We start from the raw sequence: 26127 nt of genomic DNA on the forward strand, positions 1-26127 counted from the left end.
TAGCATACAATATTGGGCCCTGTGTTTCTGAAGCACATTACCATGGTTTCAGTAGACCTCATGGAAAGATGAGTTAGAAGAATTATCTGGCTGTTTGACCAACTAATTCAAAAAAGAAAATAGGAGAAAACAGGAGTAAACTTCTGTCTGTAGATCATCTTGTTGAACTCCAGGATAAAGGAGAAGTAGGGAAGAAATTTTCTCAGAATTATTTCCCTGATCCTGCCTGAATGAGAGGTAGGAAAGCTTTCACATAGAGAACAGGAAAGAGAGGAAGTACAAAAACCAGCAAGTCTCAAGTCTTCCAGCTTTCTGTAGGTGAAGAGAATAACAGCCACTGTAGTAATTGTGTAGTAAGGCGTGTTGAGTCACGATGGCAGAGCACAGTCGATACCAGATTCTGCATCCCACAAGATATCTTAGGGCCTTCTGAGTGCTCTGTACTTGAGCCAATACTATTATGATGCTAAATTAAAAGTTAATCTATCAGCTTCATCTTCCAAAGGCAATTCTCCATTTAAAGATTTGGCCTTCAAGATGAGAGTAAGGCAAAGTCTCCCTGTATGCAGGTAGATTTAATTATTCTGCTGCATGCTTATGGAGAGATCAGGGCATGTTTAGCTCATGTGTAATTGCCATGCATACATTGTTTCTAGAGTGTTGAGGGACGTGGTTTAGTGGGAGCTATTGGTAATAGGTGAACGGTTGGACTGGATGATCTTTTAGGTCTTTTCCAACCTTGGTGATTCTATGATTCTATGATTCTAGAGTGCAGCTGGCTTGCATTTGACAGCTCAACACACGGGAAAAAGAAATATTTTGTTGCATCTGTCCCTCTGGATTTGGTTCTGTTGCTTTTATGTGTTGCAATGTAAGGTAAGTTTTGCAGTATTACTGTAAAAATCAGAGTTCAAGAAATGAGAAAACTTAGGGAGGCAGGGTGTGCTGTATCATGAATGTTGTTCCTGTAGTATAGCTTGTACTTTATGACTGAATGATTAATTCCTTGAAGTTAGCCATTTCATGTGATCTAATAGTGCAGAGGTAATGCACTAAAAAGGTAGAAGCACGTGAGAGGTGACGTTCACCTCCAGATTGCATCACATGAGATAAAAGCAGCCATTTGAAAAATAAGTTTTTTACAACACAGAAGGGGTAACGAGGGAGTTTTAAAAACTAAAAGTCTACACAGTTTGATATACTTCTGAAACTATTCTGAACACTAATAGATGAGACGTGCCCACGGCGTTGATAATTCCTATCAAACTCTACACTCAAACATTTTTAACTTCCCAGGTGACACAGATTGCCTGGCCATGTTCCAGAGCATCAGAGCTCACAGCGTTTCACATCTAGTACTGCAGTTCTGATGCTGTGTGTGTAAGCCAAGAGAGCAATTTCTGCATGTAAATCCTGCTTGGGTCGAGGTCCTGTCTGAGTTCAGAGACTAAAATTTCAGTCCAGATTTGTTTACTTTGAAATCTTTCCGGATCTCTATTGTTTGTTATATTCTCTATGCCTTTTAATGCAAGAGCTTAGTGCCTGTAATAAATTCACGGGAGACCACAAGGAGCTTCTTGCTAATTTTTCACCACCTAATTGAAAATAAAGTCGAGAGATTTCTTGTATTTCCATGATGCTGATGGAGAAGTGGTGTCCCTGAGACTCATAAAAATGTACTATCTGTATCACGTCTTATAACAGTTAAAATTCTGGTTGGGAAAACCATCCCCATGTTCCAGCCCCTTCCTGCTAATGGCTCCCATTAGGTGATGCTGTCATTATACTTACTGGATCAAGTTAATGTGAAAGCTCTGATAATCTCTCTGTCTAGTGCAAGAAAGACCTAAATACTTCTCTAGACTTCCAAAGAGAAATTTAGAAGACTAGGTAGAACTGTGAAAATATCTAACCATTTTTTGTATGGCAGGTCTTTTGTAGACCCCTAAAAAATGACGAGCAGTGTGATGGTAACAATATAAAAACTTCATTTCCATTGATATTTCTACCATCAGATCAAAGCATCACAATATTTCTCCTGGTATCAAATTGGAAGGAGGTTCTGTTTCCATCAGGGGCTGAGAACTAAAAATACATAGAGCCTAAACCTAGCAGCCCCATTCAACATCTGCATTTTGCATGGTTCCTCCACTACAGAGTGCTATTGGGTTCTTATTATCCTCCTGATAGTCACAGACATGCAGAAACACATCCCATGGGGCTGTGTGCATGGACGTGTCTTCAATAGGACTTTTCATACAGCAGTCCTCCACATGAGCAATCTGTCAGAGTGAGGCTCTTTTGCTCTAGTTCATATGTTCTTGAAATCCAGAGGGGGGTCTGATTTCATGGGTCCAGCAGAGGTTTCTCACAAAAAAAAAGAAAAAAAAAAGAAGCATTTTCAAGATATTCAGAACCACAAATCCAGCCCCCATTGAATTTTGGTTTCCCTTACAGGTCGTTATTGTTTTCAACACTTTATGGCAGCGCTGGCCAAAATCAATCTTTTACAACTTCACTTCCTACTTATACTAAAAGAAAAAGGTTGGGGCACTTAATTAGAGCTATTTATATTTTCAAAATGAGGAAGACATTCTGAAAAAGAAATTGTTTTTGCAGCCAATTCAGGGACCTTCTGTCTACAAAATCTGCTCTGGACACTTTCCCACCGCAACTTTCTTTCCATTATTAGGAACTTACACCATGTTGTATTTGACTTGGTATTTTGCCAGAAAATGTTCTTTAGGTCTCTATAGTACAAAATCTGACAGAAAGCATAACACAAGGAAAAAAAAAAAAAAAAGGTATTTTTAAGTCCCTACTTTTTTCCATTTTCCCATCAGAAATTTTTTTAAAATATATTAGTAATATAAATCCATCTCTGTTCCAGTTTTTGCTGTAGTTATTTATACCCTTTAAATATGATCCATGTAGAGAAGTCCAAAGTTATTAAATTTGTTCAGATAGTCCTTCAATCTATTCAGGAGCTGAGTGTACCTGGCACAAGCACCGAGTATTTCCTTTAGGTTTCTGAGCTAGAAGCAAGACTTGAGGTAAATGATTTTCTGCTATGATAATGATGATACTACCAGACGTCCTGAGTGGAAAAGGCCAGGGAGGTTCCGATTCTGACTCACGTTCTGATATTGTCTCTTTCTTTTTTAACCTAGGAAAACTCAGCTCAGATTCCGTCTGTGGTTTTCACCAAGAATACTGCTTTTCCCTTCTTCCCGCACAACTTTCCAGCCAGATTGACTGAACTGCAGAAAGGTCAGATGACTTACTTGGAGGGTAAGCTATGAGTCAGGAGCACAGCTAGCATTGAATCAAATCCTTTCCTGTCTTCCAGTCCAGCTGCTAGACAACACACAATTGCTTTCATTGACCAGAGAGCTCTAATGAAGTCAGCATTAGCTCGCGTGAGTCTCTGAACAGTGTTAGTGTTAGGAGTCCCTGAAAATCAGGCACCTTCCATTGGCAATCAATTTGGTATGTGACAAAGAGCAAACCTCGTGTCCCTTTCTTGACATGCCTTGTGTCCTGTCTGTGCATATTGCCATTTGCACACTTCAGTCACGCAGCTCTGCTCCCATTTGTATCAGGAGCCGTTGTACACAGCTCCATTTGGAGGCTGAACTACAGTCTTTATTCTCAACCTTCTGGTCTTAAGATCTTCAATGAGAGGTTAGCTGCCCCTCCTTTCCAGCTGAGAAGAGGGGAAAAGGCCTATTATTCTTTTTTTGTTATGAGATCACACTTGGGAAACTGTTCAGAAATGCTGGACAAGATAAGCTGAATAGTCCGTTTTGACCTTATACTCCATCAGTGTTTGGTTTTAGCTGACCTAATATGCATCTGCACAAATGCTAGATGTCTAGAAAATTTCCAAGAAAAATAACTAGAAATTAAGGCTGGAAAGAAGCTTGCGAAAGCATCTATTTTATCCTCACCTACGCCAGGATAGGCTTTAGCTACATCATTCCTAGCAGGTCAGTCAGCTTCAGGGACCTCCCAGAGCTACCTGTGATATCACTCACATTGTTAGACGTTAAGGAAACCTTTATTGCTTTATTGTTCTCCCTTTTTAAAATGAGAGTGTGGCACTTTCACGTATATGATGTAAATCAACCGAAAAATAGAACCCAGGCCTTTTGGAATGGCATTACAAAGTCAGTAAAAGTCACTTACAGGAGTAAATGTGTCTTCAGCAAGAATTCCCTCGTTCTTGTGGTGCTTCTTCTCTTTGTGCTAAATAATGCCTGTTTCTGCCTTTCACCTATTAAGGTCCTATTTTCAAAGATTTTCTAAGTATTATTCTATGAAACTGCCTGCACATGTGAAGAAAAAGTAATAGGAAAAAGAAATAGTTATCAAATGAGACTGAAGATCTGGCTTTTCAATTTTCCAAAGCCAGGAAATTCATACTGAATCATCTGACTCAATTTGCTGTGCTGTGCTGTGCTTCGGTGTTGTAGCTCATAAAGCACACAAGATAACCACTGGTCAGAGATCCTACAGTAACCCAGCAAAATGGGATGAATGGAGAATGACGTTCCTGCTATAAATCATCAGCCCTGTATGCACTGATGTATTATAGACAAGATTTGCGAAGCAGGGAAATACAGGACTATTACAGAATACCAGAAGGAACTTTTTAGAATGTCTCTTCTGCTGATAACTGGCTAGCATCTCAAGAAATACAATAATAACAATAACAATAATAATAAAAACCACCTTTAATATAGAGTCACCACGTAAATTAGAAATGAGAACAACTAATGTTAGATCATGTTTTCCATCCCCCCAACACTGTGGAATTGTTCCCTACAGCGTGTTCCTGAGTGTTTGTCCAGTCTTCTCTGAAGTAGCTTAAGCAACAGTGTTTCCATTGCTTCTCCTTGGAATCCTATCCGACCCTGTAGCAGATCTCCCTAATAGGAAATGTTGCTGTAAAGCATAAATTTTCCTGCTCTCAGTTCCATCTCATTAATCCCACTTATACCTCCTTCTCCAGTCCTAATCAATTCCTCTGCCTTTAAGTGTTTATATCCTCCTAAGACTTATGAGGAATTATCATATCCCACTTAGATATCATCCAGCCAAGATACTGCAAAGCCCATTCCCTTCATTTTCCTTCAGCCCACATCTAAGCCTTGGATCATTTTTTCCCCTCTCTGAAGTCCCTTCAGATTGTCATCGAGTTGCCCTCAATTTGAGCTGAAGAGAGCTCTGGTCCCTATACTGCAGCCGGAGACACAGAGATCGGGTTTCCAGAACGCTAGCAATCCCCAGCTTGCCACAAAGTCAGATGGAGACGAGTGGCCACGGAGACCACTCAGGAAGAAAAAGGAAATAAAGAAGAGTGACAGTTTGCAGGGGAAGAGTCATGTGAAACATCAGCAGAGCAGCATCAGCGGTGGCACAGAGGGAAAAGCCCCACTCCAGAAGTGCCCCCAGATGGTCACGCGCCAATGTCCGCGACCTCGTGAGCAGCAGCAACTCAGGTTAAGTGTGTGCTTTGCAGATGGACAAAGCCCAGTCTGTGTACAGGTTTTTTCCTTGTGGCTGTAAAATTCAGAGGTGGGAGAGAAACCTGGGCTGTATCATAGACTGCCGGTGGTCCGCCCCCTCCACCCAGCGCTGCAGACCGTCCAAAACATTGTCATTGCACCCCAGAAGGCAAGCAGGCCTGGGATAGATCCAGAACGGATTACAACATAATCCAATTCACAGGGAGGGGTATTTTTGAAAGAGGATTATGTGTTTTGTTTTGTTTTGTTTTGTTTTTTCCCTTCTGGCTGCCTTCCAGAAAATAAATAAATGCTGTAATTCTCATGTAATGTTTTTAGAAGGCATGGCGATGGAAAGAGAAGGCTCTTTTCCATGTCCATGTTAGAGAGCGGGAGGAAGAAAGCTGATTTTTTGCAGCAGTGTGCCAAGCAATCTCAGGATATGCGAGTCAGAAATGCTGGTGTTTCCCACTGCGCATTCAAGAACAGCATGAAACTGAAGAAAACGGTGCTGCATTTCTAATCAGAACAATGTAATACGGGTGTTGGGTCTGCATCCCAGCATCAAAAGGCCTCCTCCTGAACCCTTTATGACCTTCAGAGAGGTTTGCATAATTATCTTGATTAAAGGCACAGCACAATTTTAGTACCAAAGCCCACAAATTACCAAGGCCCGCATGTTTTGCAAAATAATACCGTTCATGTGATTATTTGTTTTGCTCTAATCATTTCTGAAATATTACTCCATTGCTTAGATTTAAATTGCTGGTTGTAACAGATAGCCAGTTTGCAAATAAAATATAAGTCCCTACAAAACTGTTTCTATTGCATGAGAAAATGTTATTGGATTTCCCTGGTGTTACAGTGCTTAGCTTGGTTATTTGTATTAAGGGGTACAACTGAATAAGGCCTGAAGCAAAAGTGTTTTCCAGTCTTGTGTGCTGTCATTTCACTGGGCCTTCTTCGGACTTTGCTTTCATCATTTTAGTAAGTTTAGTAAGTTAATCTCTGATTTTCAGGGTGGGAAACGCAATATAAACCAGACTAAGGATACAGGATAATAGGTAGCTGGACTTCCATATCCACGGAGAATTGGGTCTTCCTGCAGAGAGCACTCTGGGTTCTGCTTTCTTTCAGGTACCCATGGGGTGCACGTGGGATCTTTAATGAAGGGAACCACTATCCCACTTCTCCCTGGGAGGAGAGGTGGGGCGGCAGAGCACTGGAACAGGCTGCCCAGGGAGGTTGTGGAGTCTCCTTCTCTGGATATATTCAAGACCCTCCTGGAAACCTACTTGTGTGACCTGCTGTAGGGAACCTGCTTTGGCAGGGGGGTTGGACTTGATGATACCTGGAGGTCCCTTCCAACCCCTACGTTTCTGTGATTCTGTGATTCTGGGTCACCAAGGGTGGAAACCTTGGTGCAGGCAGTGCACCCCAAAGCATGGCCAGAGAGGAAATACCTGCCAGTTGAGGTCAACTATAGGCAGCCAGCCCTTCAAGCAGGTGACTCAGCTACCTTCTGCATGCTAAAAACAGTCTGTCTTGTTGTTTTCTCCCTACTCGCACAAGAGGCAGTAATTTCTCACTGCCTGAGGGTGGAGGTCAGAAGAATGCTCAGAATGTCCCAGGCCCAGACGGAGAGCTTTTTTTATAGGATCCTTTTCCTCTGCCAAGCACCATTTTTCCACACAGCTTTGGTATGGGGTGGCTGTGGGTCCCTGCTCATCCACGGGCCTATTTTGACTCTTTTCCTGACATATTCTCCACCTTTCAGTCGATGAAAAAAAATGAAATCAGGCAAGCGCTCTGAATGAACATGGTCCAGTTCATGTATATGCTCAGCTGTGTCAGGCTGAGTTTGCATCTAGCTTCTCCTCTGTCTGGCCCCTGGTTGCTTCCAGACCCTTGTCCACATGGTGCCTACAGCCCTCGCTGTCAGCTGTCCTGCTGCACAGATTTCTGCAACCCTCTGCTGTTAGCACACCCTCATTGCTGCAGAAAGATCTCGACTTAAGACCTTCATGTGTTAAACGAAATTAAGGAAGTTGCAAAATCTGTTGGTACAATAATAACAGTGGGTGTTCTTACAGAAACCAGTATAAGCTGGTTGAATGGCACATCTGGGATGGTTTTAAGAAGAAACTTGATTAATACCACAGATGACTGCTATTTAAAGCCGTTTTGATGCGTATTTGAGGGAGGTTCAGTTTACCCCTAAGAAAAAAGCAGGAGTTAATACAGACAGTGAGGGTACATGATCCCCTGGGCAGTGCTGATCGCTGCCCGTTTAGATCAGATATTTTAAAAGTAGGGAACTTGGTTAGAATAAATAGGAAAAAGTTCCAGCATGGCAAAAAGTGCAGGAGAACAGCAGTAAATCCCTCCCCTCTCAGATAAGAGATTTAACCTGAAGGTTTGGTGAGAAAGTATCGATTGGAAAGCAAAAGAGTGTGAATCTGCTGCAGCCCACTCTAAAAGGCTAACAAACAAACAAAATATCTTGCCCAAATGAATGTGCGTACAGTGATTACAAAGTGAGATTTAGTTTGAGAATGAAGTGGGCTGTGACAGCAGGTAAAAATCTGAGGGGACATGAGGATCAGAGCACAGTGATAAAAGCTGCTTGTTGAAGGCCATGTATGCCAGCTGAGTGCCCATAAAGAAGAATTTTGGAGCAGACAAATACATCTGGTTGGTCCTGGTTCCAGCGCTCCCATTGCAGAGACAGTCAGGGTTGAAGACAACGGCTGGAGGAACTTGGAACGACACTTCAGTAAAGCAGTGGGACCCCAGAGTACTCATGCGAAGGAAGTGAAGTGTGAAATATGTGGGATGCTGGCGCAGAGATGTTTTCTAAGTAATAAAATATAGCTGTTATTAACCAGCACTGGAAAACCCACACAGTGGCTATTTGTAAGAGTGGATCCTAGGAAGAAATCTTTCTCTTCACAGGGATAAACTTCACATTTACCCTTGGGGAAGGAGGAGGGCATTAGCAGTAGAGTGATGGACCGCATAGGAGGTTCAGCTGTGCTCTGTGCTGAAAGATCCTGAGCCAAGTACCTTGTGTTCAGCAGTACAAGAGGAGGAGTGGCAAATCCTCCATAACACACTCAAACTTCTAAGCTGCCTGGTGGCAATGGGTGCGTTCAGCAGGGAAAAGGATGGGATCTTCTCTCCGTAAGGGTAAGATCAGTGCAGCCTTTGGGACACACAGATATTAGGCAGTGCCCAATTCAGCATACTGAGTAGTTACAGCACCATATGGGAGGCAATGATATTGCAGCAATAGATGCAGTGAACTGCACTGTGATCAGCAGATGCAGCTCCTTCAGCTTTAATGGGCTTACTGCAGTTTCACACCAAATGAAGTGAAATGATGTAGTGATACAGTACGCCTGTATTAAGCAATGAAAGACTTGAATGTATGTGATACTTTCATTTCGCTCTCTTTTCTTCTTTCCATTAAAATACCTGCATGTGCTGTGCTGAGAATTGTTTTATTCCTATCAGTGGTTGCTGTTCTATTTGCTGTGAGATGCATGTGGGTTCCTATGCCAGAAACAGGCATGGCACAGCTCTGACTGGGAGCTCTGTCAGCTCTTCTCTGAGGAATTTCACAGCAGTTTTGGACACATTTATCTTCACTGAGAGTTGAAGGGAAAAAACAACAATAACAACAACAAAAAAGCATCATGTGTGCACAGAAAAGACAATTTTTCCAAACTTGATTAATCTCACATTGCCCTCACTGTGCAGACCCCAGCTCCTGCAAATGGAGTGGAGCTGGGGAAAAAAGAAATGCGAGGAAACCAAGCTGAGAATCAGTGGAGGAAATGAGGAGGCAACAAGCTAGGGAGAGTGGAGCAGTGATGGGTAGGCAGGCTGTGGTAGCAGCACTGCTTTTAGGAAGGAAGAAAGCTGGGGGAAATATTCCTTTGCAGATAAAAAAAGACTCCAGGATGTGGAGCTGTGCTGACTTTCCTCAGCATGAGAACATGCTCTTCACATAGCTGTGTACCGAGCCAATCCCTTGCCTGAAAGACAGGGAGGAAAATGGTATTAATCAGAAAGACAGGGAGCAAAATGGAGCAAGGTGAGTAGGGAAGATGAGAAGCAACAGAGAAGGTAAGGGCTGAAGAAAGCAGCAAGAAGTCATTCCATGGTCCTCCTCCTTCTTTTGCCTCCTGCCTGGCTGTGGCTGGAGCACATCTGATGTGTAGGCAGCACTCAGGGCCCAGGAATTTGTATGGCCTCGATATTTGCAAGTTAGTAGGGATGCTTTTGTCTCGCCAGTATGAGAAACAGCATGAAAGAGTTCAGGCCTGGAAGGCAGTCATATATTTGGGAAATTGTCTTTGGAGTTGACTGTATGGTCCAATATAACTTTAAAGAGGACAGTATGCTATTGCTTTACTTTTATTTTGGCCATGGCTAAACAAAGAAAATATGTTGCAAATATGAGAGGTATCTACTTTCAGCTTTGCAGACTTAAAAAGACTGATCGTCTGGATAAAAATCAAAGCTTGGGATTTCATATTCCTGTAGGGTGCTTGGATGAAACATGAAAAAGAGTTGCCTTTAAAAAGTCCTTTGTGCATAAAGACGTTGCTGACTCCTCCAGCTGCCCTTGCAGCTGATAGCTGCCTGTCAGTTTGAAGTCAAGTGGAGTCTGAGGGGGTAAGGAGATGTGATGTGCTCACAGGAAGCAGAGCAGTTTCACTGTGAGAACGTCTGCTCTGCTTCTTCCTCTTTGCCACGTTGTCCTTCCTCTGGAGCTCACTGATTCTGCATCATCATTTCGGTTTCATGTACTTCTGCCAGACCGCATGATCTGTCAGATCACTTGATTTGGTGAACAAAGGCAGAAAATGGGAAGCTTGATGGCAGTACACGAAAATGAGAAGATGGTCATTGCACTAGTGATGCCCTTGTGAGTCTTGGAGAACCCATGACGTAGGACAGCAGCATGAGAATCATTGCTGCAGTCACCTGGATAGACACAGCATCCGTGCAACAGCAAGGGCCAGGGCACACACCTCTGTACAGCTGCAGAAGGGAAAATGAAGCATTTGTTCTGCTCTGAGCAACAGACAGGGTCAGCAGAGGTGGTGTGGGCCTGCCTGAAAAGATTTTTTGGGTTTTTTTCAAACGTTTTAGTCTGTTCTGTAGTACCATCACCAGTAACTTGCCTTTGTACGTAGCAGCATGCAGCACTGCACTTACCCCAGAGTGATCCTTAATCATGACATTATTCTCTAATATGTCAAATGCTGCTAGGAAGCTGGTCCTCAGTGGGAACTAGCTGTGTGGAAGGTTTCAGCTCTTTGAGTTTAGCTGTTTTTAATTATCCACATAGATAAGTGTAGACATTTATTTTCTTTGAACTAGAAAAGGTTTATTTTCTATTTTTAACCCCTGAAGACAGCTGACTATTCCAAATGAAACTCCTTGGTCCAGAAATAGCCTTTTCTTAATTTATTTCTGTCCTATGAGGACCAAACATAGTTCCTTAGGCATCAAGCATTAACCCATGCTTACTCAGTTCAGCTTGATCATATTCAGACCAGTTTTGTGTAGATTAGTAAGAACATAATATTTCAGTGGGGCACTGAGCAGTTGCAGCTGTCTTTTAGGAGGGAATCCTGCAGCATCACTCACAAATCAAGGCACAGTGTGATTCTTTTCTGGATACATGCTACTCAACAGGTATGAGGGTGATGAGATCTGCTTCAAAACAAACACGTATGACCAATTTTCTGAAAGGGCTCAGCGTGTTACCATTAACGTCACAATGGGGAGAGGCTGCGTGCTAAGGGCTTTACAGAAATTTGTCCCTTGTTTAGATGCGAATGGAGGATTGAGCTCTTCAAAAAATCTGGTGGCAATTGTGGGTGCTGAGTACTTAGGAAGCGGTGGTGGTCTTGAAGTATTGCTGCCATTATTGCCTGATTTACACCCCTGTCAGCCATTGGTTTGCAGCAGAGTTGCACCCTCCTGCGACTGCAGTGGCACTCAGGCTATGGCATTTACAAGTCAGAGCACGTATAGATGGCTTTTATATTTTATTTTATTTTATTTTATTTTATTTTATTTTATTTTATTTTATTTTTTATTTTATTTCAGAAAACGTTTTTGAAACGTATCCCTCTTGCCTGAATCTGGACCGCTGCTGACTGACTGCCAGCTCCCAGATTAAATATAAGTCATTATGGAATGTTTTCCTCACATGGGAAAGACTGGAGTGGCATGGTGTTAGTTTTACCCTCCAACATTAATTCTAATTACCTCAAAATGCAAACATGTTTGAGTTTCCAGCAGATGACATTATTTTCTCTTTGACATTAGACATCAAAGGAAGAAAAATAAACACGGGACAGTGACAGCATTAGGCCTCTAGTCATTTTTCAGAAGGTTTTTCATGTTCTATTCCAGACTGATTCTTCTTTAAGTCTTGTCTTGGACATTAGGGAGGGGAAAGGTTTACAGACTCAGAGACTGATGGCATCTTTTCCCTTCCAGTTCTTTCTAAATAAGAGAGTAAGACAGGGGGAGAACAGAAACAGTCTGGTTTAGATCAGGGTTGGAGTCTTGGTTTTTCAGAGACTCACACACAGACACACACACCCCAATACTTTGCTTATTTTCTCAAATTTATTTTTAACTTTCCTTCTGAAAGCTCATGGATGGTACTGCTGAATTTCAAAACTGCCATAATTCAAAGAGACCAGAAATTTGAGGAATATGGAATATTTTTCCTCTGCCCAACAAACAAACATTAGAGCAGAACCTGAAAGCTTTGCAGATGCTTGCTACTCTCTGAGCATTGCTGCTCAGTCAGGTGTCTCTGATGCTAAAAAGTGATGTTCCTAGGTGTCCTCTCCACAGAGCACCAATCTGTCAGGCCATTCTGGCCAGCAGGATGTGAAAATAGACTGACCAGTGAAGCTGCCTCTCCTCCTGTTTTCAAGGCTTGGGATGTGCTAGCTTTCACTTCCATGGCTTTTGTGAAGCCCTGGTGCTAGCAGCCCTAGGTTGCCCTTCAGTTGCCACACATCATGCTGGGCCCTGTCCTGCAGCCAAGCTCTGCTTGCGCCTACTTTAAACACTGAGTCTGGAGCTCATACTTGAGCTTCTCTGCATCTGTAAAATGGGAATAATGTGCCTGTTCAGCCTGACAGCATGTGAAGAAGACACTGCCCTGTGATCAGAGATCCTGTCAGCATTCTGATGACGCAGGCTGTAGAAAAGTCTCTATACCAGGAATCAAATCAGGGGTCACTTCCTAGGGACTGGGATGCCAAAGTGTCTTGCAGAACATGGCTAAAGTGACCCAGCACTTTACAGGGTGCTGCAGGCAGCCCGTCTGTGCCACTTGTATCTCACTCTCAGCCCTAAATTTTATTCCAGTGTTACAGCAAGGCTGAGATGGCACAGCCTGAGGGAGCTGCAGCCATAGCAGGGCTCTGGCCTGTTCAGCAGGCTCTGGAAAAATGCTTATTCTGCCACATGGGGAAGGGAGCAGAGCTGAGCAACGCCTCCCCACCAACCGAAAGAATTTTAAAAGTGTAGAAACAGATTCATTTTCAGTTAATAAATAGCAACAAACAAATAAATAAATAAGTGCCGAGCCCCACAGTCATTGCCTGCGGTGCGAGCGCCAGTGTTTTGAAGTGCTCTCATTGGGACGCCACAAATGTTTGTAATAAAGCTGACTTGCAAATCTTGGGCTGGAGCCTCTGGGCGGCTCAGCCAGTTTCACACCCATCTTTCTGAGCCGTTTTCCTTCACTTCATGCCTAGGCCCCTGGGGGCCCAGCAGGGCTGCAGGGAGGGTAGCTGGGCCAGTGGGCAGCATCCAGCCCACCTCGAGCCCTCCAGGATGCATTTCTCTCTGTACTGAGCTAGCTGAAGACAGCAGGCAGATAGCAGGGTCAGAGGATGCAGTTAGATTGGTTTTGCTTCTCTCCTCTGGTCTGGCGGTGAACAGGACTGTAATGCAGGAGCCACCAAGCTGAACTTTTTCTCAGGGGTTTTTAGACACCATGCAGTACCTGGAAACATCATGGCAATGCTCCTTCTGCCAGGAAGCATCCTGAGGAGGACCATGGACCTGAGGAGGACTCACCAGAGCTAGACAGAAAATTTTTGATTGGGGAGCATGCTAAAGCATGACCATTTTCCAAAATAGCCAACAGAGATGCTGGGAGAGATCTAGCAAGACACAGCTTGCAGGGCTCATTGGAAAAAGAGAGCACTGAAAACCTGCTCTGCACAAGTCAGCATTTCTATTGGGTCACTCAGAAACAAGCATACTTAGAATCAGGCTTCACATGGAAATCTGAACCTTCTTGAGTGCTGGTATTGGGAGCAGCTCTGCATGCTGGTGGAGCAAACCAGTCCTCGTTGGGCATAGTGCATCATCTGAAGATACGTTCTCAAAATTAGGTATCCAAAATGTCCTTATATGTGGATTTCATTACTTTCCATCTGTACAAGACCAGGTTTTTGTAAGGGAATGGACAATTGCCTGAGGAGAAATGGTGGTGGAGTACATGAGTATCCTTTTTCACACACATCAGTGCATATTTGGTATATGAGGTGGTGCTTACACAGTTTTCCTTTCACTGTTCAGACAGCCAGTTATTAAATGTGGCCTGTGGTGTTTCTGTTTCTTTGATGTTTTCAAATGAGATCTAGTTATTTAACATGGCTATTGTAACTAATTCTCTGCTAAGTCCATCTCACAGCTTCAGAGGAAATCTGGATCAGGTTTTATTTTGTCCAACCTGGATCGGGTTTTATTTTGTCCAACCTATTTTACCCCTCTCTAATTTAAATGGAAAGGAAACTGTATCCTCTGGTAAAATTACATTCACAACATGGTGTTTATGATGTGAGAGATCCTCTTGCTGCAGAAATGCACAGTTCTTTCTTTCCTGTTAAAAGAGTCTGTTGACCTCTAGAAGCATTGGGTCAATGAAGAGTGTGTAAGTTCTGGTCAATTCTGGATGATGGTAGTCAGAGTACACACATTTAGAATCAGCCTGGTACTTCACCCAGGGTCATAAAACAAGACCAAAGATCATAGAATGCTTGGAGATGGACGGAACTTCAAAGCTCAGCAGTTTTGAACCCCCCTGCCATGGGCAGGTACACTTTCCACTAAACCAAATTGCCCAGGGCCCCATCCAGCCTCACACATCTCTGTGAATGGGGACATCCACAGCCTCTTTGTGAAGGATGCTGGAACTGGATTAAGTCTTCAATGAAGCCTGAAACAGATACTACTGGGACTGGACTGTGGGAACAAACCTACCTGAATCAGTTTGTGTTCAAGCCGTGGGTATAAATCAGCTGCATGTTTTGTAGGGTGCATGACTACTGTCCCAAGCACTGTCTGTGAGAGGTAATGGGTTCCTTGAGCCCCTTGTGCACAGTATGTGCACAGAGATTGCTCAATCACTCCTCAGGTCAAGACCCCATTCAATTGTATCACTGGCAACTATACAGATGAAGAAAGCTTAATACGGACAACAGGTATGTGTGTTGCATGTGGCCATTTGTCCATTAATATTGTGTGACTTGGTGGGGGAGAGGTTCTCTACTGAAACTTCAGAAAGTTCACAGGACAACAAGATGTTCCCTGTGGGAGCCATCTACGTTCCACGTGGAAAATGCACAGTGGGGTTTTGGGAAGGATTGGATATATTCCCTGCTTTGAATTACTGTCTGGATGAGTCAACCTATTTTTGTGTGTGTGTGCATCTGATCTCTCTGGTACTGGCAAAAGGTTATTTATGCATGGATAGTGCATTAAAGTTCCCACTAACTGTCAAATTCTCTACAGCTGTAGAAATTCCTTTCTTTTAATTTATTAAAATAAGTACTTAAGAATAATTCCTCTTTGATCAATACCTGTTTGGCAGTTTCACTCTTTGTGAAGCATGTCTGGATAACAGTCAGAGCTGGCTTTAGAGGAGATGGCTTATTGCCATACCCCCGTGCTATTTCTTTAAAATCTGGCTGTAATGCATCTTTGCTCTGGCTGTTTGGTTTTTTTGGTTTTTCGTCTTTTTTTTTTCTCTCCATTCCTTGCCTAACAGTGTTGCTTTACACATTCACTAAGAATGTCTAGAAATCAAGATAAGGGTTTTCAGAAATTGTAAGTGCCCTTATCTATGCTGCTGGTGTAGGTAGAATGAGCACTTGCAGGAAAATATTGTTTTGTATGAGGTAACAGATGCTGTTGCTGTAGGAAATGAGCGTGGCCTTGCTGCAGTCATTAATCTTGCAGTCCTCCTGTACTAATGAGAAAAGTAAAAACATCACTGTTTGGAGATTAGAAATGGTGACTTCCATTTGGGATGGAGGACCCAAGTCCACCACAGGCAATAGCTGAGCTTGTTATTCTCAGCTAATGCCAAGAATAAGCCTATTTCAGCGAAATGCCATTAGTGCTCTTTCAGTAATTTCTGGATGTTGGACAGAAGGTGATTTTAAAGAAGCACTTGCCTATATTTTTTCATAAAATAACCATGACTTGTCCTACCAGTATTGGGTAGCAGTCACTTGCTCTTTTCTGCTAGATATTAAGCTGATAACATCTTTAATGAAACACCTTCAGAAGTTCTTCTTAACATGTTCAGTTCAGGATTAGCTTTCCATAAATGTCCCTGAAAGGAAGATACCAGGCCATCAGGACATGCTGGTGAGGTGCCACTGCTCTGCATGAGGGAAGTGAGTGCTCAAGATGCCAGCAAGCCTCATCTGTGTGTGGTGACAATGCATGATGCAAACAGGGCAGCTGTTGCACCGTGAGGTCAGCTGGAGAACTGATTAAGACTGGTTTTGGTTGCTATCCACTGGCCCATGCCACGTATCACATACTATGCACAGTGCTCTGATTGTTTCTCGTGGCCTCTGGACTGCCCCACTTCCAGAGGCACTTTCTGCACACTCCTGCATCATTCTGAATACATCTTGAATCCTCTATGGGAAGCATCTCATTGTGAGGGATCCAGTTCCTCTGGCTAAGAGACCGGGGACAGGCTGGAAAGGGCTGTATGAGCTTCACTCCATTCATGCTGGCAGCAGCCCCTGAGAGATGTGCAGCTGCTCAGTGAGGTGAACATGGTGTTTGCCCTTGCTCCAGGGCAATCTGGGCCAGGAGTAAAACAGCATAGCAAACAGTCATGGAAGCTGCTTTGCTTCTTTTAAACCTTCCTATTACTATTTGGAATATAAAGAAGGTGAGGCCAATGTTTGCTAAAGTGCATCAGGCTTCCAGAGCCAGGCTGTAGGGCTGTCTATTTCCTAGTGCTTCAAATACTAGATAAAGGCATATTCTTGCTCCATATTGTGGCATCAAAGCACTGATTCTCAAACATGATGAGCACTAAAATAGCCCAGTAAAATCTAAGACCTGTCCATCTTGTTGATCATAGGAATTTCAGCAGCAGGCATTCTCGATATGCATAGGGTTCATGCTCAGTCCTTGCAGCGGTGCTTTGTGGCCTCATACACCATCTGCATCCCAGCACCAGCTGTGGGCACGGGCTGATGCTTCTGGTAAAACGGTCACAGAGAGAAGCGGGCCGTGTGAGCACCTAGCTGCTGAGGATGGGGAGCATTAAGCGGCAGGGGCATGCTACAACAAGGAGTTCAAGGAATCCACTGTGATTCAACAGCTGGTTCAATCAAACCAGCTGAAACTGCCTTCAGTACCATCCTGGACCAGATTTTTCAGAAAAATTCAGCAGCTTGGTAGCTCAGTCCTTTTGCAAAACATCTTGCCACTTACTGTCACAATAGAAGCTGCTGGATGCTGACCACTTCAGAGGAGCTGGACCAAATCAAGATGCCAAGCACTTGAAACTTTGGCACTAAGCTTTGCGGAGAATTTGATCCATTATGTGCTGCTCCACTTCAAAGTGGGCAGCAGCTTGTGACAACCGTACAGCATCACAGCAAATGTCACTTTTTGTGCAAACATTTAACCAACAGAAAGTGGCTTTTTAGCTTGGTAGTAAACTTCACTCAAATTTCAATTCGCTTTGAAATTTCTTAGGATTTCACTGAATGGAAAAGAAATATGGGTTTGGGCTTTTCTGGTGCAAAATTTTTCAGGGGAGCCAAGGGTGCAGGACTGGCAGGGGAAGGCAGTGCTTCCCGAACACGTCTTCTGATACAGAAGAAAGAACATCGCTAGGACAACTTTAAAACCAGAAAGAAAGACAAAGCCTGCCCTTCAAAGGCTTTCTGGCATTTTCTGCTCAGATTCATGTTTAACTCCAGTAGAAAAGAAAGGGCCCACATTTGTTAGAGAGAAGGGGAAGGCTGCTCAGCGCAGAGCGAGAGCTGCAGTTCAACTCTGCAGTCTGGGTTCAGACCCATCCCCAGCTTTCAGTGTAATCTTTCTTTGGATATTCTTTTTTAAATCAAAACCAGGAATTATACAGCTGCTGAGATAAGAATAATTAAGAACAATGCATTTCCTTTTAAAGCTCCTCAAAGGATAACCTCTAATAAGATGAATTGAGCGTCTCATTCAGGCCACACACAAATGACGGCTCATATTTAGTAACAACATTTTTTGGGGCAAAGATAAGCTAATTTTGCTCAAGAACAGAGGGTGGTCTTTAAGCCTTGCATTTGTCAAAGAAACAAGCACTTTTTTTTTTTTTTTTTATCTAGAGAGCATAATCTTCCACAGCTCAAGAGGACCAGCGCAGGGGGAGGGAAGCTCAGGCAATATATTTATGTTGGAGTAGAGGCCTGAGCGTCTGGACACAAAGAGAGCACAGGCTGGACTGTGGAAACCCTGCTTCCATGCCATGCCTGGTGTGTGCCACTACTGTGCCTGGCAGTGCCCGGTCCTGCAGCTCAGTGCCACGGAGCCCCAAAGGGTGCAGACAACGGGCACCAGGACCCTCTACACAGTGTGCTTTCACTTCTGTCTGCATTGGGAGCAATGGGTGAGAATAAGCCACAGAGCTTCGTGCGGATGACTGAAGAGCAGAGCACAGCCCAGTGCAACTTCTGCGTGCCTGTGAAGCTGGCCCCATAGGGGAGAGTTCATGGAGGGAAGTGTGATATGAAAAAAAGGCAAGGAAGAGTGCAAAGCACGCCACCGACAGGTTCTCCTCCTCCCCTTAAGACATTTCACCTGAAAAAAGAGAAGTACCACCTGGAGTCATAATTGATTCCAGCTCCTAATTGCCAAATGCTTCCCCTCTCCCCTTTGTATCTGTTACAGATGCATCATCCACATATGAATGTTTCCTGGAATTTGGTTCCAGAGATTGGAGCCTGTGAGGTTTTGGGACCAGACTTACTCAAGTGGAACTCCCAGAGAGCTAAATTGTTTCTCTGTTTAAATCAAGGGGCTTATCAGGGAATGTTAAATGATTTTTTTACAACAAAAAGTCAGAAGAGCTGACCAGTCTTCTCCTCGCTATTTGCTGCATTGCTTTCAAATTAAGAAAAATTGAAAAATCTTTCTTGTCCCCCTGGTCCTGCAGCCAGCAGAGCCTGTTCCTGTCACCACCCTTCTAATTACTGGAAGGACCCCACTTGGCTGGAGAGATCAATGCGGGATTGTTTTACACCAGCCCAGATATTTTGCCTGCTGAAGCAGAATCTAAAAGAGCAATAAAGATCCACTAGCTGATCCAGTGGCACTCAGTCAAGCAGCACTCTGCATGTACCAGGATTTTCCATCAGCGGCGGTTAAGCATTCATTGATTATGAGCATTAATTAGAGCTAATCACATGCCTGTAAATGAGGTGTTGTGAAAACATGAAAATAAGAGTGCTGTTTCAGAAGGGGCTTTGGTGGCTGAAAAATAGATGAGCATCTTGTGGGATCCTCAGGAGTCCCTTGTGCACATAACTTGCAGATAAGGGACTGACCGCCCACTCGTCCTTTCCAGGGGCTGCCAAGTACAACAACCTCTCGTTCTGTTTTTGCTGCACTCCAACCACTTCTCTGCATCACCCCGTGACAATGCAAGGGGAGCGGGGGGTGAAGGAGCAGGGCTGGGTGCTGCTGCACTCGAAGCACATGCTGAGTGGGCTGGATTCGCTGTTGTTATCTGCTGGGATCTCTATGGCTGCTTTTACTCTCAGGATTCTTTTTTGAATTCTAGTTTTTGTTTATGATAGTTCAGTTTACACACGTGCTTGTATGAATGTGGTAGATTTTAGCCAGTGGGAAGGCTGCCCTTAGGCTGAACACTCATAAAGTCTCCGTTAGCAGCCCTACCTCTGTGCTGTCTGTATTTACTGGATTGGTGTAGGATGCATATATAGGGTGGCTGTGTTCAGTGCCTACCTACATGAAAGGCTTCTTTCTTCCAAGCTAGGTCCTGCTGTTCAATAACCCAAGCTCCCAAGCTTTTCATGCCACGCCATCCTGCTCCAATTTCCATTGCTTTATCTTGCCTGGCTGTTTTTGTCCCTCCCCTCAGCAGGACACAAAACAACTAACAGGCAAAGCCTTCATTTTGCAATGTTGCAAAATTGAGTGGGTTTGTCAGAAAAAATAAAAATAAAAATAATTTAAAAAAACAAGCGAAAAACAAAAAACAGGAATCAAGCCCTTTCTCATGGCACTCAGGGCTTGTTGCAGGGGATGGCATGGTCATCAAGCTGCCAGCAGGCTCCTGGGGTCAGTACCCTCCACCAGTGAAGCCCAGGTACTCTATGCAACGTGCATATGTGGTGCAGGAACAGTGCCACCCATGCTTCTTTTTCCCCCTGCAGCCAAAGCCACCATCAAGAATGAGGAACAGAGAGACTTGATGTGGTGGAATGAGTCCATTCAGTAGCTATGTGGATGCCACTGCAGCATTATAGAGATCTCATTCCCATCCCAAACTTGTCTTCTCTACCATTCCTCCCTGGATGGGAGTGGAAGGAGGATGCTCAGCCTGCCCCTTGCCTGAGGGATGCTTCCCATACCCGGATCCTTCTGTGTGAGGCTTCTTGCTGAAGGACTCATGCCTCATGTCACTTCTTGGGTTCCTGCTCACAAACACATCACTTGGGCTTAGCTTGTCTCTTGCTGATGCAAACAAGAAGGGTCGTGGGGGCTATTGCCACTGACTGACAGCATGCATGACCCTGTGGGAGGTGGGGAGGTGATCCCTTAGTAGACATGCATCACAATTACAGCACCAGAAAGCGAGTGTCTCAACAAAGAGGGTGAACCACCAGCTACAGCACTGAAGCAACAGAAATTTAAGAGAGAAGGGAAAGCTGGGCACCAAATGGTACAGTGCCTGCGTGTGGTGATGATATGCAAATGGAAGCTGGCATTCCTGCAGTACTGTGTGGAAGTCAGAGCAAGGAGGGTGCAGACGAAACTCTCTGTCCTAGCGGATGATCCCAGGCACTTGGGCATGATAGTGGGCTGAGCAGGTCACGGAGCAGCCCCATGCTACTCTTACTCAATGGATGCAAATATCTGCTGTTTGTTGGCATGGTGAGCAGGGTGTGAGTGGCAGTGTCTGAGGCTCGCCTCTTCTGTCAGTGTTCAGTGACATTGCAGGTCTCAGTGGAATTGCTTCCATGTAAAGCTGGCAAACTAGCAAGCCAAGTCAGGCCTCAACATCTGTAAAGCTGGGTAGGTTCACAAGGATTTAATTCCCTTTTAAAAATGTACAAATCACATGGGATGGTACTGCCTAATTCCCCACATTTCTACATAGCACGGTACTGTCACTATTCACTGGGAAAGAATTTCATGTTTGCCTTTTCCCAAATGCAGTAACACTGACATTGCTCATCTTCTCCTAACACTCAATAACATTTAACATTTCTCTCTGCCTCTGGAGAGAAAAGCCCATGTTTTCCATACTGCTTTGTGCCATCTGTGAGGGTCCTTTTATGGTACAGCCACCTCTGGCAAAGCGGAGAGTAATCTGACATCTAACCAGATACGTATAGAGATCAGAGAAGTAATAGCAAACTCAGGATTTTGCTTGTGGGGACCCTCAAAATTGCAGGCCAGGCTGCAGCTCTACCTCCAGACACTGCTGGTGGGTGCCACTAAGCAAAGAGGAACTGGCAAGCAGTGCAGTATTGTGCAATGGATGCCTCTGCCACTGACCCCAGAGCTTGGAGCCATACAGAGCCATCAGGGTCCAAGTGGCAATACTGAACATCTCACAGGAGCACAGCATCACAGAATGGCCAGGGTTGGAAGGGGCCTCAAGGATCACGAATCTCCAAACCTTGCCACATGCAGGGCCACCAACCTCCACATTTAATACCAGCCCAGGCTGCCCAGGGCCCCATCCAGCCTAGCCTTGAACACCTCCAGGGATGGACGGGGCATCCTCAGTCTCTCTGGGCAGCTGTTCCAGCACCTCACCACTCTCTCTGTAAAGAACTTCCCCCTGACATCCAACATAAACCTTCCCTCCCTCAACTTAAAACCATTTCCCCTGGTCCTGCAGTTATCAGGCCTTTCCAAGAGTTGACTCCCCTCCTGTCTGTAGGCTCCCTAGTTGCACTTCTGTCCCCGCATCCACTTTGGATCCAGGTTGAGTGGCTCTACCAGGTCAGCTGTCTGCAGTGTGCCCCACAGTGCTACTGTAAGGGTGCAAGCAAGGCTTTCTCCTGAGAGAGATGTGGGAAGGATTTACATTTTACTTGGAAGGGAGTGTATCCAGGCAGCTTCAGGAAAGAAGGGGATCCCCGAGGCATGTGATGGGCCATGCTCTTTATTTAGATGACAGTTGAGTTCAAATGCAAGTATGGAGCCACAATTTAAACACCCTGTGTTGCCGATTCAGGTGCTGGCAGATCCAGCTTCATGCTGAGGCATGAGGTCCTGCAGACTATCAGCAGGGCCAGCGCCTATGCAAAGGCAGCTGGAGCTGCTCAAGGGGATTCACCCTGCAGAGAAATACACGGGTTACACACAGTGCAATAAGGTCACATCAGGGCAGGTATGTCTGTGTTCAAGGACATAGGTGAGTCTGGCCCCGCTCTGCCGATTGCTGAAGGAACTGGAAGGATGGCACTGGCCCCTCTCTGCAGCAGGGTCACTCCCAGCCTGCCCAGCACAGCAGAGGAGGGAAAGCTGGCAGTGGTTTTTGTGCAGGGTCCAGCTCCCAGAGGCTGTGCAGATTCTGTACCATTTAACAAAGCTAAGCTCATGAGCTATGCTTGTGTTGCTATTGTCTTTGCCGCTGATTTAGTTGTTAATACCTTGGCTGCTGCTGTGATGTCTGGTGTTTTTAGCACGGGAGCCAAGAAAACAGCATTAACTGCACAGACAGCGGCTGCCAGGCTGAGCAGCCCAGAGATGCTGGGAAGAGGAGTGGGGTCCCTCCCCATCAGGCTGGGACCCACACTGGCTCTTGGCCATGCAGACGCACGGTCCCCACCATGAGGACTGTGAGAAGTGCCAGCAGTAAGTGCTGGAGACAGCGGTCTGTTCTGTAGCCACACCTGCTGGCAATGGGTGCAGCCATGGGAGAGACGGGCTGCTTGAGAACACACAGCTGCTAAGGCAGGGGAAGAACACTGGCGGGTTGGGGATTTTTTATTGAATTGCTTTAAATTATTCACAGTATCAGCGGTTTCCTGTCACATCAAGCTTCTGGACATTGCTGGGTGGCTGTGAGCTGTGGCCTATCCAAGGTTCTGTTCCCAGCTACGCTCAAGCCACAGCTGGTCTGAAAGCCAAGGGTGCGCAGTGAGATGCTGATAGGAGACTGACAAGGGGCTCGGCGCTGAGAAGGCTAGATCTGCACGGTTCCTTCCACTGAATTTTGAGAGAAGAGGTGGCAAAACGGCAATGACTCAAGAGGGCGAAGTAAGAACAGAATCCAAGGCAGCGTGAGCGCGGCTCTCCATTGGTGCCAAGAGCAGAGGAGGATCTCCGTCAGCCTCTGGGGGAAGCAGAGCAGCTGGACTGCAAACTTCATGCAGCCTGGCCGCAAGCACCACTGCCCTCTTTTGGGTGGAATCACACCCCCGCTGCTGGGTGAGGCTGTGGCACTGCAGATACGCCACCTCTGTGACCGGCACTCCTGGCCTGCCAGACTGGGGGACGGGACAGCTGCGCTGCCCTGGCTCCAGCCCTGGCCATGGCAGCTGGAGGTGCCACGTTCTGCTGTAAACAACACAACCCTGAGCTAAGCTGGAGGGCTCTGCTGCTGCCACAAGGTAACAGGGACAGGAATTGGGGCACAAGGTGACTTCCTGGCTTGGAGTGTCTGGTGACCTGTGATCGGCAGCAGTCAAGTAGTGAAGGAAGCAGCAGCGTGCTTCTCTCAGAGAAGAGGGAGCATCCTATGAGAACCAGCCGCTGCCCCCAGCAGGCCTGCCTGTGCTTAGCTCACCTTGTGCAGCTTTGAGATTTCATCCCTGCTTACAATCTGACAGAGTCCTTACCATGACCTACCCATAAAATTTGATGCGATGAGTGACATTTTTTATAAGACCAACTGTTTCATTATGAAACATTTGAGGTTGGAAAAAACAATCCCAAACAAATAAGAACATGCCACTATAATAAGGCCATCGGTGCGTTCTACATATCCTCCTTGTGGCAATTGTGGCTGAGTGCAAGAGGCAAGTACGCCTTGTGATCGTGAGAGACCAGCTGAAAACATGAGTCACACAGCCAGACCTTGTGACTTGGTGGAACTAAGAAGGTCTCCTTAAAGGCAATTTGTGGAAGAATTGGAGAGAAACACAATTTTTCAAGGTCAGCCAAAGGCTAATGAGAGTTCTTTCATAGCGTGATTGTGTTGCCTGAATTTCTGTATTTCAAAGCCAGTCTAACTACTTTACTGCTGAAGCATTGTAACTGAAGAGGCTGCAATAATATTAACGAGTAATCCTGCCAGAACCTGAGATGGTATTCAACATAATACGAAACATTTTCTCCTTGCCTGGTCGCATATGGAACAAAGAGTTAAACAACCACACGGTTCCCCTGAGCACCACTCATCTTCCTTCCCAAAAGGCATGTGTACAGATGCTTTGTACGTCGAGTTGTCAACAGCTGAGGCTTCTGGCCAGATTCACATGTTCTCTACCTTTCCGCCTGTGAGCTGCAAGAGGCTCCTCTCCAGAGGAACGCTTTTTCATAACTTAATTAGATTGGCGCCATCCGTGCGGCTCCAGTTTCAGGTTGGCTTGGCTTTGCCCCGGCTCTCCAGCGCAGAGGATTACAGTAGCACTGAAACTGGTCCTGAACCAAACCTTTGGCAGCCACCTTGGGTTAAGGAGGCAATTTGTGAGGCTGCTGCTGCTAAATTAGAAATAAAGAAATAATCAGCTTGCAGCCCTTCATGAGAGGCCAGCAATGAGAGAAAAAATCCTTTTGCAGCTCTCATCTTTGCATATACGTACGAATAGGTCGCATTTCTTTTCCGCATATATGAATCACTCTGGTCTACTAAAGCACTTCAGTTAGGGCAGAGTGAACTCCAGTTGTGCTCTCGTTATGTGGACTTGCAACACGCTTATTCCAGAGTTGCTTTAATGGGCCAGGAATCCAGTCGGTTTGACCAAGCTCTGCTCAAGAAGAGATTCCCAGTGAAATTTTCAGCAGTTTAACTGAGTCAGCTTGGAAATGGGTTGAGGTAGCACTGCTCAGACACAAAGCCCTTTGCCCTGCTTGATTGTATGCTACTAAACTGCAACTCCAAGAAAAGGAGATTTACAGGCAGAGACCAGAGGAAAAAAAAAAGCAAGGACAGCTCTGCAAGCTCACCAGTCTGAATGTCACTTCTTGCCTGCAGAGCGCAGCTGCCTGTAGCTGTAGGCATCTGAGCTCCCTTGCCATCCTTGCCACACACAGCCCACAGCCTCCAGGCACAGTTCATGCCACTCATGGGTGCACCAAGGTGCCTGGGTTCACCTGTGCCGCCGGTAGCCAGAAAGCACCATGCTTGTGGCTGCTTCACCAGGAGCAGTGGTGGATGAGACAGACAATAAATGGCAACTGAATGGGAGCCAGGTGGAATAAATTAATAGGAACTTGGAAAACTTCTTCAAAGTAAGAAGTATTGGTATTGGTTGGGATGGTGAAAAATGACCACTCTTGGTGGAGAGTTAATTAAAAATATATACGTATTGTCACCTCATTTCTGAAAGCAAAACAAAATGGATACAAATCTACACGAGAAATATTCTCACGTGAATATAAATAAACAGTTAGAGCAGTTAGACCTTGCACTGCCCAGCCTGAGATATTTGCTGCAAAAACTCTTCCTGCTACAGTGCTTGCAGGGATGGTTTTCCCTTCATGCTGTGGGCACCAATTATTCCTGTGGCTCTATGATGTGAGCTATTTGTAAGCTGGAAGCTGTGGATTCCTGCAATCTCCCTGCCCATAATACTCAGCAAATAGCTCATAGATTCAAGACTGTGCTTTTTGGTGACCTGTTCAGGGCAGGTGCCCTGCTTGACATCTGAACAGTGTACACCACTGATGTCTCTGAGCAAACAGCCATGGATATGCCTCTCACCAGCTCCTGAGCACTGACCTTAGGGGAAAAGCTGTGACGTTGCTTGTCCTTGGGAATCAGGGAGGAGGTTCCTGCTAGCCACAGGCAGGTGAACCATGTACCTGGCACCCACCTGGT

At 45.1% G+C, this 26127-nt stretch overlaps 1 long non-coding RNA gene across 2 annotated transcripts in view; it reads left to right on the forward strand.

Annotated features, from left to right (window-relative positions):
• The window catches only part of LOC128088459 (uncharacterized), a 35624-nt gene extending 29295 nt beyond the window's left edge, over positions 1 to 6329 (forward strand). For both annotated transcript variants that reach the window (XR_008210255.1, XR_008210256.1), the window contains exons 7-9: positions 769 to 876; positions 3171 to 3291; positions 5181 to 6329. This is a non-coding gene — a long non-coding RNA (uncharacterized LOC128088459). The remainder of the gene's footprint in view (positions 1 to 768; positions 877 to 3170; positions 3292 to 5180) is intronic.
• The last annotated feature ends 19798 nt before the right edge of the window (positions 6330 to 26127 follow it).

Source organism: Tympanuchus pallidicinctus, unplaced genomic scaffold, assembly GCF_026119805.1.
Source record: "Tympanuchus pallidicinctus isolate F22 unplaced genomic scaffold, pur_lepc_1.0 scaffold34, whole genome shotgun sequence".
Taxonomy (NCBI): domain Eukaryota; kingdom Metazoa; phylum Chordata; class Aves; order Galliformes; family Phasianidae; genus Tympanuchus; species Tympanuchus pallidicinctus.